Source organism: Pelecanus crispus, chromosome 1 (genome assembly GCF_030463565.1).
Source record: "Pelecanus crispus isolate bPelCri1 chromosome 1, bPelCri1.pri, whole genome shotgun sequence".
Taxonomy (NCBI): Eukaryota; Metazoa; Chordata; class Aves; order Pelecaniformes; family Pelecanidae; genus Pelecanus; species Pelecanus crispus.
In genome coordinates this window covers 139045200-139058807 of record NC_134643.1, presented here as the reverse complement: position 1 = coordinate 139058807, position 13608 = coordinate 139045200, and the positions used below count along the sequence as shown (strand labels likewise).

The 13608-nt window shown below is 38.1% G+C and overlaps 1 protein-coding gene across 2 annotated transcripts in view; it reads right to left on the bottom strand.

Moving 5' to 3' along the window:
• Positions 1-12454, bottom strand: part of SH3KBP1 (SH3 domain containing kinase binding protein 1) — a 208124-nt gene extending 195670 nt beyond the window's left edge. The window contains exon 1 of one of the 2 annotated variants that reach the window (XM_075709586.1): positions 12396-12454. The gene's annotated coding sequence lies outside the window, so the exon portion shown is untranslated. The remainder of the gene's footprint in view (positions 1-12395) is intronic. The other variant, XM_075709582.1, reaches the window with a different exon arrangement.
• Positions 12455-13608: the final 1154 nt, after the last annotated feature.

Here is a 13608-nt window from a genome sequence, read left to right as displayed (position 1 = left end):
CTGTCCAAGTATCTTGCACAACTTGCATATCTGCCATTATTCTAGCCCTTTCACTTGAGAATAAAATCTGGATACTAACTAGCCTCTGTTTCTTCTACTCACAGAATTCAAACCTTAAACTTCTCTTCTGTGTTCCAAGAGTGCAAAAAATGTATCAGGTAGAGAGGCAGGTGGCTAATAACTATATCCAAGGGCAGTTACATTTAACTAAGAGGCACAGCTGTAAATTCCTTGGAGAGAAGGGTGTTAAAAAAAAAAGATACAAAAAGGGGAAGGAAGAGACTACATTGCAACAATGTGCTATATATATTAGAAACAACCAAACTGGAATTTCCTAAAACAGTACCTACTTGCAGACTTCTGCCAGCATAGCTGGGGCAAGAAGATGGGCAGGTGTCATTTGTAACTGAACTAGCAGAAGCCCCTACCACTGACTTAATTAAACTAGCTAAACTGGTTTAACTGATTGAGCTTTTACTGGTACATCCTGTTTGCTTGCTGTACAGGGTTTTACTAGATGGCCCTGAAGCAAAGCTTCGCTGTATTGCTGCTTCACAGCAACTCTCCAGCAATACATAATACTAACACTCTCATAACCATGAAAGAACAATGGTACAGACAGAGCAAAAGAGACACAAGTTCCTATCGCAAGTGAGGCTGCTCATCTGTAATATTTACAAAGAACAATTTGGGTTTTTATTATCTTATGCTATGTATTTTGGCAGCAGGTAATATTTACACCATGGTATGTCCTCATTGGAAGGCACACACATTCAGAGCAAAAGCAAAAATACTTTAAGTGGCCACTGTTAACACCACAAAAGTCAAGGAGCTCTATTGGTGGCACCAAATGATCTTTACCAGAGAATTACTACTACGTTGATGTATTTCTTTTGTACACCTAAAAAAGCACTTGTAACTAATCACTCTATATTTTCACCGAATCATTATTTGTGACATTTTTTCACAAGCCCTGTTTATGTGTATTTTCCTGAGAGTAGCAGGAATGAAAAAACTTACTACTTTGAGGTGAAGTTCAATAAAATGATGGTATCAGTATAATGGCAGCACAGCAGTAATAATGCTGTTTCAAGTTCAGGTCTCTTCCTGCTACTATGTATCATGCTCCAATGATGTGAACTTCCCCTTTCGCTCAAGCAGTCTAACAAGCTAATATTAATTGGCCTTAACTAAGAGTAATTGCCTGTAGCCAGTATTTATCTTTTTGTTGCTTGTTGCCAGATCTGATGAGGGGATATTGAGTCTGGGAGCCTAGTCAATTTTTCCAACAACGCAATCTAGTAACAGATAGTAATTTAGCCTCTCCCTGTAAATCTGGTTTTAGCTTTATGAACGTCTGAAAACATCAGTAGGAAACAAATACATCTGTTAGCACTCATTAGCAAATGCTGGTGGTGTTGGCTGTTAAAACTCAAATCCCATCTCCCTGTCTGTCCCTCCACGTGCATTCTTCAATGGTAGGAGTAGAGTAGCTCATTTTAGTACAGACAGGCTCAAAGGCATGACCAAGAAAGCCTCCAGTAATATAACCAGTCTTCAAATAAAAAACACTCTCTAACACAGCTAAAATAAATATTTTCTCTCATTCTTTGTAGTGCTCAGTGATGGAGCTGCAATTTGACAGCAGTAGGACATGGTACAGAGACTGGAGAGGCGGGTTACCAACACATTACAAGTAACTCCAGGCATGAGCAAGGAAGCCCTGAAGGAGTTCTTCAGCCCTGTAAGTTGTACACCCAGTTTCAGCTTCATGAGAAAATAAAACCCACACAGAAGCTGCCAGGTGGGGGAGTGGGAAGAGAAGGGCAGCTTCTAATGGAAACACATGAGCCTGGGGAGCAGAGTATACTCACTTTAAAGAGACCAAACAAAAATTACCCTTTTCTAAATATCTGAATACTCCTAGAAAAACAATGAAAAGGTGAAAACCCCAGCACAAAGAAATGGGGTCAAGTGTCACCAAGGTTCAGAAGGGCGAGCAACACACATACTACTTCCTTGTAAAAACTGTTTCAGATATAAAAGATCAGCATTATACAATTGCTTAGTGAAGGAAAAAAGCTTGAATTAATGAATGAGACCAGAGAATACATTTCCTTTGTTTCTATTTTATAAAACAAAAGTCGCTTTAAAAATAATGTCTGATACTTTAACTTGTATGTTCTAGTTTTAGGCCTAGTATCTATTTCTGCAAACCACACACATACGTTATGCGCATCTACTACATGCACCCATGCATATTGCTGAAAACATTTTGAAATTGATTTTATATATATATATAAAAAGAGCTTTTATTTTACAGCTTAATGAGGCATTCCTCTCCCTCCACTTACTCAACATTTTCCTCTGATGTCCACCAGACAGTTGCCTAGATTCTCTGAAAAATGTTCACATTGTCTGAAAGGCTGCAGAAGTTGAAATGACCCACCAGAAACATGTGGGCTGACAATACAGAAATTGCGAAGTTTTCTACATAGAACCAACTGCAGACCAGTTAAGGACTATGAAATGCAGTGCTCAGTCCTGCAAGAATTGGTGCATGTAAACAGTTGTATCCTCCTAGTCATTCCATCAACTTCAGTGAAGTACTTGTATAGGGAATTTATTTCTGTACAACAGTTTTTAAAGGATCTGCCCTTACCTGTTCAGTTAAGGAGGTTTTAACGTACGTATGATCTTTCCTTCTGCAGGGAAAAATACTGGTCATATCTCACTCACAGCAAGCTAACACAAATCCTAACTCCTTCCAGGACTTTAGTTTAGCTTCAGCATTCTGTCAATTTACAAAACATCAGTAACAAACCAGTTTTTGGTTTTGAATTAACTGTCATTATTTGTGACAACCTGTTCATGAGAACTGATCAACTCAAATTCACAACCATAGGCTTTCAGGTGCTTTCAGTTTGAAAGTACAGATCCCACAGAGTCAAAGAAAGGTAATAGATAAAAGTACACAAGAGCATTATGAATCAACTGAAGGTCGCAAAATGAAGGAGTGGTGTGGGAACAGAGGAAAACAACTGAGCATATGCCCTTTTGTACACACGCAACAGTAAATTTCAGGTATTTCCACTTATAAGCACTTTTTTCCATGAAACAAATTGTGTAGAAAATATTCAGCTAAATTTTAGAAGTAGACTCTTCTAAAACGAAAGTGAAGCATTAAAAAATTTGCTGAAAGCTACATTGAAACATGTATGCAGCTTTTTGGTGGGTTAAATTTAGGTATTTTTTATTCAAGATAGTTCATACGGTAGTTCTGAATTGCAGGCATTTTTCCATCTATATTTCTCTAATTCAACCCAGGAAGGAGAATAACTCAGGTCATCTTAGAAGGACTTTTAAAGGAGGAACAGGTTACATTTTGTCTTTGTGCTTGATAGTACAATAAAATTGAGACATAGGACATTAGGGAAGGATAAAGAATACACTAAGATTTGCATCTTACCTTCTTCTATCTATAGTTATTAGGTGTTCATTGGGCCAGTGATTAGAGACTGTCATCAGCCACTGCCAAAAGTACCATGGCCACGTAATGCAGACATGACAGCAACATGCAGTAAGATGGGCAGTCTGCTCACATGCTGGCAGGGTCCTGGGGGATCATGATAAGAAAGCTTGGGGCAAGAGAAAAAAAACAAAAAAACCCCTTCAAGCAACAAAAAAACTGATAAACACAGGTGGCAAAAGGAAAGCTGGACGACACGATGCTCTTGGCGCCAAGTAGAAAGAGAATAATTTTCAGCCAAAAAGATAAAAAGGAGTTTCATTTGCTTTGTGCTATCAATTAATAAGTAAATACTGAAACATAAATTAGACCACCTAAACTCACCTAAGCTTGTCTAAAAGGGAAACCAAGGCTTAGCTAAGCTGGTTATCATGAACCAGCCAAAATAATGGCAATAACTTGTAACCATAAGCAATCATAAAAGTTATGAAAGAAATTTCTGGTTTAGAGATGGTTTCTGTTGGAAAGGTGTTTTTAACCAGGGTTTTTGATAATACTGGCCGATAGCCTCTGGGAAGGTGAATACAAGTTCTCTGGAAGAACGAGTACTAAATTAATCTTTCAAAGGGTGCAGTGAGTCCCCATGCAGCAGGAAATAGAGAAATCAAGGTTTTGTGAAGCAGCAGATACATACACTCGACACCTTGCACAGTCTTGAATGACTTGTGATACATTTATCTCTCTCAATATTCCCAGTCAAAAAAACCCCAAAACAATAAAAGCAGAAGTCACTACCACCTTCTGTAAAAATGACAGGTTTGCCTTGTTTCTTATTCCTGGGTGGGAGGTACCAATATTATTTTTAAAAGTGTACGTTCTACTTGTTTCTTCCCTTCCATTCCTCACCACCTCCCGTCACAACCATTGGCACTAAGTATCCATCACTGAAGGATTCTGAAGTCAGAGTCAGTAAGTAACTCATCCTATTACATGATAGTAGTTTACGTGCACCTTTGTCTTTTCCAAGGGTAACTGAATGACTACAGTGTCTATATATAAACAATAATATATTTCATATGGCTGTAACAGAGCCAAAAAATGAGGATTAAGAGACTCACATATACCCATCTCTTTCCAACTCTGAAGAGAACAACATGTGCTGATCACAAACCTAAACTGCTCTAATGTACTGTCATATTACATTTTTACTAACAGCGCCAGTGAAATTCCAGTAGAGTAAATAATTAGGTGACAGCAGGAAATGGGGGACCCTTTAAGGACTCTGTCTCCACCATCAGCTTCCCAAACAGTTCCCAAAAGATTCTAGGAGGGAATTGCAGCACTTACAGACACTGAATACAAAGATATCTAATTAGTCAAATACTACTTCCAATAGCAAATATTTTGCTATTCCAGTTGATATGCACTTTATAAAACCATGAAAGCTATTATATGAAAGCTTTTAAATGGTCTACACAGGATAATGCAGAAAAACCAGCACTCCTATACATAGAAGTGAAACACAAAACCAACAAAGAAAACCTGAACAAATAAAAATCAACACCACTAAACAACCCCCCACACACGCACATATACTTACTGTTAATAAATTATAGTGTTTGATCAAGACAGGAATATTCAGAAGTAAACAGTATCATTAAGTCGACAGCAGCAGTTAGAACAGCTAGTCTTACAATCCCCAACAGCTTTCTTTTTCCCCACATGTCCCTCTTGCTCTCATCTCCATTCTTACTGTTAATGTCACTTAACATTTAAGTAATACAAACTGAAAGACAACCAGTAGATGTAGTCCGGACACAGGCTGGATCATTCTAATGGAGTAAATGGAATATTTGGCAGACTAAGCTTGAATGCAAGCACAACCCTTCACAATTATGATTATTAAATGCCGTAGTTACGCCACAGGCATCCAGAATACTGTTTCTCTTATACCCTTTTTTTCCAAACAAACATTAAAAACATCAAAATCAAATGTTTCCTGAAGTTGAGGGAATCCATCTCAGGGCTATGTAATTAAATTCCGAGAAAGGTGGAAATATCAACAAGTATTCTCACACTAGCTTCAAACAGCAGCAGGACCGAACTGCAATTCAGTTTCTAGGAGCTTGTGTTCTCTGTTACTGTGTTTTAAGAATTCTAACAAGGTTTTTGGTCCTGTAGGGAAAAATCAGATACACAGCTGTACTCTCTGTAAATCCAAAACTGTAAAAGTACCTTTTGCAAGACATTTGTATGCAAATGCTGCTAAGCACCTCTACAGATTTCACCTACAGAGAAGTTTCTGTCACAGCAGCCTGCTCCAACAGTAAAACAATTGCCAGAACAAGTGTAAAAATGAATCAGACCAAAATACATGCATTACTAACATACCCACCCACACACAAATAAGCTACAGAGAAAATAAAAACATCCGGAGCTTGGAAAGTTGCCGGGGAAAAAAAAAAAAAAAAAAAAAAAAAAGAAACTGACTTTAGGAAGAGAAAGTCTAAGGTCAGGATACCTTCCCTTTGCCTCCCAACCTTTCAGGACCAGGTTAGAGAAACACTGTCAACCATCTAATCCTGTGAATTCCATAAACCCTTATGGAAACTACTTTTAGAGGCTATTGCCAAAACCACTTTGACTTTCCTACGTAAAACACAGTTCCAAATAATAATATATAAATAAGTTCTGAAGAAATTGAAGCTGCTTTGAAGAATTACGATATTACAGCTCCAAAGAAGTTATATCTTTGAAAATACAACTTCTAGATAGCACATTCAGTCCTTGTTTCAATCTCTGATTCAGTTCTCCTCTTCCTCACGGCTTGGAGCCTCAGGAAGGGGGAAGAAAAATAAAAGAAGTGTTTAGTTTCCTTTTTAGCATTTCTTTATTTTTTATTTACAATTTAAACAGCATATTTTAAACAGAAGCACTCTACTGAGGTTTTCTTAAGAATACAAAAGACAAACCTGAGCAAAAAGAGGAAATAATTGAGTCTCTTTAGTATATCAATTTATACTACCTACATTGAACTCTATCAGCATTTACAAAATATTATGTGCGTTTAAATAAGAATATTTCTTTTTATGCTTTTTTTAAACATCAGCAATTACAATGCATATTAAGAATGAAAAGCAGTTCATTTTGTTTTCAAGCTCTTAAATTTTCACCAGTTCTATCAATATATAATTACAATTAAGCCACTGCCTTTTCAGAAGGCTACTTTTTACTTGTTGCAATATAAAGTATTAGTCACTGCAAGCTAATAAAAACCTTAACACTGAAGCTTCACATTACCATGTCTCCACTGCATGACCGCTGCACGCATTTAAAACCCTCTCACTTTTGCATAGTTCATATGCTGGTTCCCACAAAACATCCAACAGCTGACAGCCCCAAACAGCAACCCTTCTTTCCTCTCCACTTCCACCCCCCGCCCAGTAATCCCCCCCTCAAAGCCTGGCATCAAAACATATCCAACAAACTGATCACCACAGGACAGCCAACACCACACTTGCCCCCATGACAAACATACGGGATCCATTCTCCTGACTGCAACGAGCCTGGCACCCTTCCCATTCAGCCGAGCATATCACCAGTTCCCTGTGACAGGGAATGGGAAAAAGCCTCTGTAGCTGCCAGGGAGTCAGTCTCACATCACTTCCAGGCCAAACACCCAGGGCAGCTGCCTCACTGGGAGCTCCCCCACCTCCTCCGAAGCCAGACAAACAGGTTGAGGCGTGACATTATTTGTAATCACGCCCTGGGCATCCAGGACAGCCCAGAGTGCTGCTGCTGCTCTGTGCTGAATTCTCTTTGAAGAGTTAACATTGCCAAGTCAGAGACTATTGACTAGTACAAGACCATCTTGGTGGATCTGTGTCTTCAGGGGGGAGATGGGCTGGGAGAGGGAGAAAGACTTCATTTTACTAGTTTTGTTTTCACTATTGTAAGAGTAATAACAGCAATAATAAATAACAACATATCAGTGATGCTATGTTTAGCCCCACAAAATCTGTATTGCTGTTGACAGAAACAAAAGCTCAAAGAGACATTTTCACATGATGGAACCTATCTGAAAGTTTCTTTTATCAATTATATTCTCTTGTATTTCACCATAAGGATAACAACTTTAACAGTCATACCCAGAACTTGGAATGAGAAACCAGTACTCCTGGCTCTAATTCCCAAGACGACATTAACAGTTAGGATGCCACAATCTAAAACATTTCCTAAGAATAAATACGTAGACAGTATTCTAGTAAGATTCCAACAAAAAAGCTCAGTAATTGAATTGCAAATTCTTGCCAAGTATGTAAAAAACCCCCATAATAATTCACTGACCCATAAAGCAAGTTATCTTTTCAGGTACAGACAGAAATCACACCGCTTTCCCTAGTCTGCATACAACCTCAGTGCCTTGGCAGATGCCACAACTTTGAGAAGTGGCTACTTAGGCAAAGCTGACCCAGATGTCACTTAATTAATAGTATTCAGGGTACTTAGGAGAGCAGTGAAGGCGATAGGAACCTACAAGCCCTGAAGCAAAGGCGGGCACAGCAGTATGAGAGTGCGTAGTGGCAAAGCCGGAGGGAAGGACAGCAGGAGCTGGTCGGTTCTCCCACCTGACGGGTCCCAAGCAGCAGCCAGAGGCCCGGGGAAGCAGAAAGCACTGCAGGAACCAAAGTGTTCCCGGACATGGGGAGTATTCTCTTTTCCCTCCCAGGAGCTGAACTACAGCTGTAAAGGGCCCCTGCATGTGCACAGGCCCAGACTTATGACAGGTTTTAGGAAAGCACTAATAGGAATGGGCAGGGGTGTGTGGGGTGCATAGCAAGCACAAGGGTCTCGGCTTCACTCACGATTCTCTACAGCCTCTGACTGGTTGTGAAGATTAAAACAAAACAAAACAAAAACCAAAAGAACCCACCACCCACACCCAAAAAACCCCAAAACATATAGACAAGAAAATTAAATGACAAACAACAGATAAGGATCTCCACCACGTACCTATGATTCAGCATGAACATCCCTGACATCCTACAACTAATTTGCACTATTTAAAGATTGTCTTCTGCTTGTGTAACAAGAAATCCAGGTTGCTGTTCTGACCTGAGGCAGTGGTACAGTTACACAAACCTCATGTCCTGTTTCACTGATTTTAAAACAAGCTATACATCACAATTTCAAGATTAACTACCACCACACTTCTTGCTAATTTTAAAATAAATTTACCTCCCCAATTCTGCTAGCCATATTGGCAAGTCCTCTGGAGAACAGACAAGCCTGAAGGTTGTCACATGCAGTACATTCAGTTTACCAGTATAACACTACCCAATCGCCCATAGAACTGGGTTTGTAAATTAAAACCGGCAAGCGTGGCTCTGCACCACAGTTTCCTGCTTTCTACATTTTCATCTGCTATCAGCAAAATCTAACTGTCTCAGATGCTGTCACACTTACAAACACAGTTTTACACTGCAGAGCACGGTTAGACAAGGAATTTGTTAAAATAAGACCAGAAAAAAATCAAAAGCCTCCTGTCTGTCTCCTAATGGCATTTAAAAAAACCCCACTAATATACTACACATCATCCACATTTCCTTTATTTTCTGACTATAAAAGTAAGGATTTTGCATTTCAAGTTGAAGTTTTCAACCTAGAAAGATATCAAAGACCAACTTTATGCCATGCAAGTGAACTACACTGCAATCACACCTGCTACCTCCTCTTTTTCAACTGTGTAACTGTGGAGTAAAACAGACAACCAGGAACAGTAGATAATTCTCCACTCATACTTCTATACCTCTACCTGAAAAATTGAAAGAAAACAGAGAAGACGACAACCTGATACACATTCCATACATTTCTTATGATAAATTCAGCATCACTATTGCTAACAAAAGTAGATATCTACAAAGGCTGACAGAGGTAAATTAGATGTTAAAGAGGGACCAAAGAATTTTCTCACATTTAGACAAACTTATCCCACAAAATCTTCCAAGTGACCGTACCTGCAGACTAATAGGCAGTGAAAATGAAAAGAGAAAAGAAATTTCAAATACCTTTCCTGTAACACCCTGCATATTGAATTGCAGAGCAGAAGAAGAGTATGAATCTGTGTTCTTTTGTGTCTGTATGTATAAAAATATATAAAATTCAGAGCAGTTGTTTTGCAGATTCAAGAACAGGAAGCACCTCTGATACAACTTCACAGTGAAAGTCCCCTGAAAAAAATAACTGCACATGTACTGCATAAATATCATTGCTACCTCCCCTTTCCTCTTTCTCACGTCTGTCTTCAGACAATCCTCTTCAATGGTCTCCTAATTTGCATTTATTCCATGAAATTTAAAACCACTTTCACTACAGGCAACTCCAAATGTCTTTTCACATCACACTAGTACTCCCTTGAAAAATATTTTTTTAAATTTTCTTAAATAACACTTTGTATTAATGTTTTTTCATAAATATTCCAATATATTGCATTTCCCTAATTTTTCCATTTCTGATTTGTACATCTTTTCTTCCAAACTCTTATCTCTTCAAACTGCACTTCCAGAATCTATGCACATATGCTAACCAAGACCACTCAGGCCTCTTTACTGTGTTAATTCAGTGGTTTCAATTCATCCCAAACATTCAATTTTTGCAAAACCCAACACTTTTCTTTGGATTGTCATCATGAATTTATTCAAAAGAAAAACTAAATCACAGGAAGGAAAAGCTGTTTTCCGTAAGAAATTATTCCCTCCACTTTTAGGTAGAACACACATACCTCAAGAATTTAATTAGTGATTTTTACCTCTGAATAACTTTCTCAAGTAACTACTCTTATAACCAATTCTGATAAGCAGTGGGAATTTGGAGTTGCATTTGGCCCCACCACTCATCTGTAGCATCCCTTTTTGCCTGCTTCTCAATTACCTTGCTGACACAACAGAATCGAAATGGGGCATGAATTGATTGCTGGTGAGCTCAACTCTGCATGCACTTGATAAAAAATTTTCCAGAACTGAAAGAGAAAGTTTGCAATTACTTACAATCTTAGTGGACAGAATGATTATGCTCAACAATTTTTCTAATGGGACTGCTGTTATGTTTGACTATAGCTCTCCAGATACCAGGAGATTTACACAAGAAAAACTGAAGAAAAATAAAAGGTTTTCACTCAAGTTATTCACAAACTAACTATACTTTTAGGAAGTCTGTATCTTCCATACCATGTTACCTAATTTAGATAGAGAATGTTCAACTATGAAAAACATACTTGACTTTGTGTTCAAATTGAGAATGGGGAATAATTCAATGCAGTTTTTAGCTGGTTAGAAAACAGCACTGGATGGTGATTTAAAAAAAAAAAAAAGCCGGGGGGAAGCAAAGAGCAGGTAGTGATATTTTATGAGAATACAAAATCCAGAACATTTATTGTTGTTTTAAAACTTTCTATTGAGAAAACGCTATTTATTTTTCAATTATGTGACAGGATGACACAGTTTGAAGTCATTTGGGAGAGAAGAGGCCTTAAAAATTAGGTACTAAGGGGGAGAACTTGCAAACCTTCATACTTAGATTATGGTGTTTTCATAGCAGAAATTCACAGGCCACATTTATTTAGGACACAAAATCCAACACCTCCTAAAATCAGCAGCAGATTTCAAGTATCAGCCAGGAGAAAGCTTAGAGGAAGTCTGCTTTTGTCCCACAGAACTTCACAGTTCAGAGTTCAAGCAGAAAAATATTATCAATATTTAGATCAATATCAATTATCAATGAGTCCCAAAATAGTTTCTTCCCCTTACCCCAAAGTGTGGATTTTCAGAGGTTAACAAGAAACAGGGTATCCATTTTCCTCCTACACTCCCTTTCATCTCGTTTCTTCTTGGCAATGGCAACAAGGATGAGGATGCGAGTATATTCGTCCCCACAGGAACACCTGAGGCTCCTGTGCCATGTGTCCCCAGCACTACAGGCTCAGTAAGTTTGCCACCAAACCACTTCCCCAAATTACCTCAACATATGCAGTGTTACTGAAGCAAAATTAACTTCATTATGTGCATATGTCTAAACACACAACAGGCTCACACAGTTAGAAGAAGAAAAAAAAGATACTTATACCCTTGGAAAGGGGAAACTCCCAAAGATCCTCTGAAGCTGTAGTAACAGATTAACATAAAACCTATTTATGTAATTTATTGCAGTTCTTGCTCTCTTTTCCGTAGTGGAGAGCCAAGTTTATGGAGGTTTATAGAAACTAACAGCCTAGGTCTGCAATGACAAATCAAGGAGGCCAAGAGGTGCTAATAGCTAGTCTCATATGCGCAGACATAGGTGCACACACACAGATGTCCAGTAAAAAAAGATATATATTCCTAAAACTTTGAATGGCTTTCCTAAACCAGTATTACCACAAGTTATTTGGTACATTATGTGAAATACAAAGTAATGATTTTTTTTTTTTTTTTTTCAAGTTTTTATAGGCAACTGTTTGGAAAAATCCATTTTAATTATTCTCAACTACTTTAGCCAGGAATAAGTATTCACGAACAGCTTCTATAAAACCTAAGAAAGCACTCCGGAGAAGAAGTAGCAGTTACAGAGAAGAGAAAATATTGTAAATGTCATGACATATAAGTTGTTCTAGAATAAGCACTTTGCTCCCAGTCCACACAGTCAAACAATCACTGAAAGGCAGAGAAATGTAGGGGCAGCTACTTTTATTTTCAGGATATCAAAACTACATTGCCTTTGCAATGAAAGTAATCTTTTCTTTGTAACATAGCCTCAACAGAACATTGTATTGCAATATATTATGGTTTTGGATTTAAGAAATATTATTATATAAAGGCTGATATTTAGCCTAAACAGCACAGTACACAAAACGTATACACACAACACAAGAACAGTTCCACTTTGTACTCACTCTTACAAAGTTGTCAGGGAACAAACCTCTTCTGCCTTTGAGCTGTCCTTCCCACCAGCCTCCGTCATCTTTCTTGATATTGGTGATTATATCACCTACAGTGATTGTCAGCTCATCGTCATGTTGAGCTTTGTAGTCAAACTCCACTATCGCCTCCACTAAAAGAGAAACACACATATGCGTGATTATTAACTACATTTAAGTTTCCATGCATTTGAAATGAATAAGAAAACACTAATCCAATTATATATTCTCAGTGAAAGTAATCTGTTCAGCTTAACCAAGAGAACACATCACACAGGCTACATGTAATGGTAACATTTTGCAGGTAACTGCTACAACAGAGGCCAAAGGAAAAAAAACCACAGGAATGCCCATCATGGTTAAGGCAACAAATGGCACGCATTTTTCTTTACTGTGTAAAGGAAATTAATTTGTGATTGTTCAGCAGTATCTACTCTGGCAGAATTAAAAAGTTTATTTTTATTTCTTGGACAACATTTTAGCTTTTGTTCACAGGACTTCTAAAGCATTTTATTTCTGAAAAGGTTCTCAAATCCATAAGCATCCCAAGCCACTGCACTTACTTTGCTAAACACATCACTATTAACCTAAAGAGTATTTAACAAGAATTTTTTGCATCATGCTGAGTTTCACTGTTGTTTATACAGAAATGCAGAGCTTTGCTGCATGAACATGCTCTTGCAGGGTTTCACCCAAGGAAGAAAATTTACTTTCACTTATGATTATGCATCAGAGGATCCGAAGATGGAATACTCCTACTGCTCTGAATGTCTGCTATCAAACAGAGGAGTGTTATAAGCTTGCCCTCTTCACATGGTGTGTCTTTGTCTTTTCCTGGAGGACTCCCCATCCCTTGAAACCAAACACACAACAAAGTCACTATAGAGAATTAAGGAAGTCATAAAGACAGAAAAAATCCTTTGGCACATCAAAAATAATAGACCTGGGGTATTCAAATATGGAAGCCATAGTTACATTTAGTGGTTCGTCAAATATCTACTAGGAGGAGCCAGATTGGCAAGGTCAAGGATAGTCGTATTTGTAAAGCCTTACTCCTGTTTTCTTCAGTGGAAAACCACACCCCAGGATGTTCCACCAAACATTTAGCACTTCAACCATTGAAACAGCAAAATGAGAACTAGTAATATGCATCTGCTTTCTGCACAAATCACTGTGCTATGTAAACCCT